This window comes from Nannospalax galili, unplaced genomic scaffold (assembly GCF_000622305.1).
Source record: "Nannospalax galili isolate Female #2095 unplaced genomic scaffold, S.galili_v1.0 scaffold979, whole genome shotgun sequence".
NCBI classification, from domain to species: Eukaryota; Metazoa; Chordata; class Mammalia; order Rodentia; family Spalacidae; genus Nannospalax; species Nannospalax galili.
In genome coordinates this window covers 922,315-925,470 of record NW_008343671.1, presented here as the reverse complement: position 1 = coordinate 925,470, position 3,156 = coordinate 922,315, and positions in this window count along the sequence as shown.

The window sequence follows — 3,156 nt, the reverse complement described above, 5'->3', positions numbered from 1 at the left end:
GGGCAGCTCTCAGTTCGGGAAGGGGTGGCCTCAGGCTCCCTTCCCCCAACCCTCACATCTGGTGGGCTGGCCCCACCACAGTTGGGAGGAGCAGCTGTGGTCTGTGCCCAGCCTCGTGACTGGTCTCTGGGGGTGGGGCTGTCTTCTCCCCAAAGCCATGGAGCCAGGAGACTCCAGCCTGAGGCCGAATTGGGGGCCTCAGCTAGTCAGTGGGTGTACCGCAGAACTGACTAGAAGGTTGGTGTGTAGCTAGTGTATTCCTCTCTCATGGCCAGCCTTTCTTGATGTCTCCCTCCCTTGCAGGAGGCTGGTTTAATTCTGTGCAGTTCCCTGAGGCCAATTTTAGTTGCGTTTGGGAAGGACATTCCAAAAATCTATGCAGAATGAGTTGTCACTGGAGACTCTGGATCCTTCTGGGATGTTTTAGATCAGACTTCCACATCCTTGCGAGCTAAGCTGTGGGACTGCCATGCTCCTGTTTTTGTTGTATTTTGAGACAGGGCCTCACTGTGTAGCTCAGGTTCAAATTCAACATCCTCCTGCCTCAGCCTCTCAAGAGCTGGATTTACCAATGTGGGCCACCACAGCCAACTCTAACATGCTTCTCTTAATTCTCATTCTGATCTTGACCCCTGTGCCTTCTGCAGGAAGGTGCTGACTTTGGAGAAAGAGGATAACCAGACTTTCGGCTTTGAGATCCAGGTGGGAAAAGCTGGGAACAGAGGGTTGTTGAGGGTCGGGAAGCCAGTTTGAGGGATGGACAGACCTACCTGTCTCTGGCCTGAGTGTACCCTTGCTTGTTACAGACTTATGGCCTTCACCACCGAGAGGAGCAGCGAGTAGAGATGGTGACCTTTGTCTGCCGAGTTCACGAGTCCAGCCCGGCCCAGCTGGCTGGGCTTACACCAGGTAGGTGTGACCTGACATGGCTCTGGGACAGGGTAAGCACAGGTACAGCAGATCTCTCCTTTGTCCTCTGACTTGGAAAAGGCCAGAGAATAGACAGAATCTGGACTTTGGATCCCAGCACATTTGCTATTTACTGTGGGATCATGTCCGGTTTTGCAGTCTGGTTTGCAAAAATGGAACTACAACATGGTGAGAGGGTTTGTTGGGCACAAAGCAGGGCCTGAAAAATAGCAATGTTACTGCTTCACTGTTCCTCTGCCTCCTGGTAGTTGGGTAGTCCAGCCTGGGCAGGAGCTGGTGGGGAACAGCATTCTACTAGGTCTGTCTCACATGGCCATGAGAACCTACCCTACTCCAGTTGGGGTGCCTGTGTTATATCCACTAACAATGAAATGATGCTCCAGCAAGAGACCTTGAGATTGGGAAAATGTCGAGCCCTCAGGTCTCAGGAAGGGACAGACAGCCTGAGACTACACGAATCCATTCATTACTTGTTCTGTCAGCATGGGTGTCCTTTGGTGCTTACCTACCTCCCTGCTTACTGACCAGCAGTGCTTTGCAAGGTAGTTTCTCATCCATCTGCCTCCTGATTATCCTTGAGGTGTCACAGCAGGAATCCTTACAGATGGCAAAGACACTCTTAGAGAAGGTAGTATGCCCTGCTTAGGGTCAGGGCTCTGCAGGGCCTGACTGTCAAAATCTGAGCCCTCTCACATGCCTAGTTCCAGTGTTGGTTCCCAGTTGGGCACTACCCACTCTGTGCCTTTCCTGTCCAGAATGGTTCTCGTGACAGGTGTGGGTTAGGCAGAAATAACTGCAGGAGCAGCCCACATGACTGGGAGGGCTGAATGTTGGGGGACAGACTGTCCTGAGGGTGTGTTTGTGACAGCTTAGTCCTTCTGAGGTCCCTGGTACCTAGGCTAGGCTGTTGTATCCAAACAGGCTGGTGGTCTGTGGGCAGGGAGAGATGGCTGTAGGTTTATGTGGTGTAAAAGATATCCAGGTCTCTCCACAATTGTGGAGCAGACAGAGAAAGCTCAGTTATGGTTGTCATCCTCCCCTTTCTGGCCAAGATAAGGACTGGAATCCTTCTCTCATGCCCCAAGGAACAGGTGCTGACCTCTTCTCTTCCTGGCAGGGGACACCATTGCCAGTGTCAACGGTCTGAATGTGGAAGGTATCCGGCACCGGGAGATTGTTGATATCATCAAGGCATCTGGCAACATTCTCAGGTATCCATGTCTGGATGCAGTGACTATGAGCTCCTGAGCTCAGACTGTTAGTTGTCTTCTCAGCCAGAGGGCCCAGCCCGCTCAGCTTTTGTCCCCTCATATCCCTCAGACTAGAAACTCTGTATGGGACTTCCATTCGCAAGGCAGAACTGGAGGCTCGCCTGCAGTACCTGAAGGTAAGGGCCAAGGATGTCCAGGCTCCACCTCCTCTTCCCATGCCCTGCCCTTCAGGCCTACACCTTCGGGGGTCATTCATCTGTCTCAACCTCCTCCAGCCTGGTGGCTTCTCTGCCTACTCCCTGACCCATGTGTCCCCATGCCCTGCTGCTGTTCTTCTAGTCCTGACAGTTGGCCGGATGTGTCTTGCAGCAAACCCTGTATGAGAAGTGGGGAGAATACAGGTCGCTAATGGTACAGGAGCAGCGGCTGGTGCATGGTAAGTCGGGATGTGAAGGATCACCGCTCCCTCTGGCTCCTGCCTCTCCATGGTGAAGCAGTGTCTGTGGAACTTTGGGCACCACACTGTCCTGAACTGATGCAGGCTGTTTAGTTGGTCTTACAGTCGCCCTCTGAAGGTTAGGGTTAGGTACTGACTGCCATTTTCCAGTAGGGAGCACCAAAACTCAAAGTTGTGTCAGTCCAGTCCTTGGCCCTCTTTCCTGTCCTGAGTGGCACTCATAGGAATTTGAGCTTTTAACTCAAGAGTTACAGTCAAGGAGTTTGGGTTCAGGGCCCATATAGATGGGCAACAGGAAGGAGCTGGATCTCCAGCAGGTGCCCTCCGGGAACCTCCCTGGTGCCTTCTGCCCCCACAGGCCTGGTGGTGAAGGACCCAAGCATCTACGACACGCTGGAGTCGGTGCGCTCCTGTCTCTACGGCGCGGGCCTGCTCCCGGGCTCTCTACCCTTCGGGCCTCTGCTGGCCGCGCCTGGCGGTCCTCGCGGGGGCGCGCGGCGGGCCAGGGGGGACACCGACGATGCCGTGTACCACACATGCTTCTTCGGGGGCGCCGAG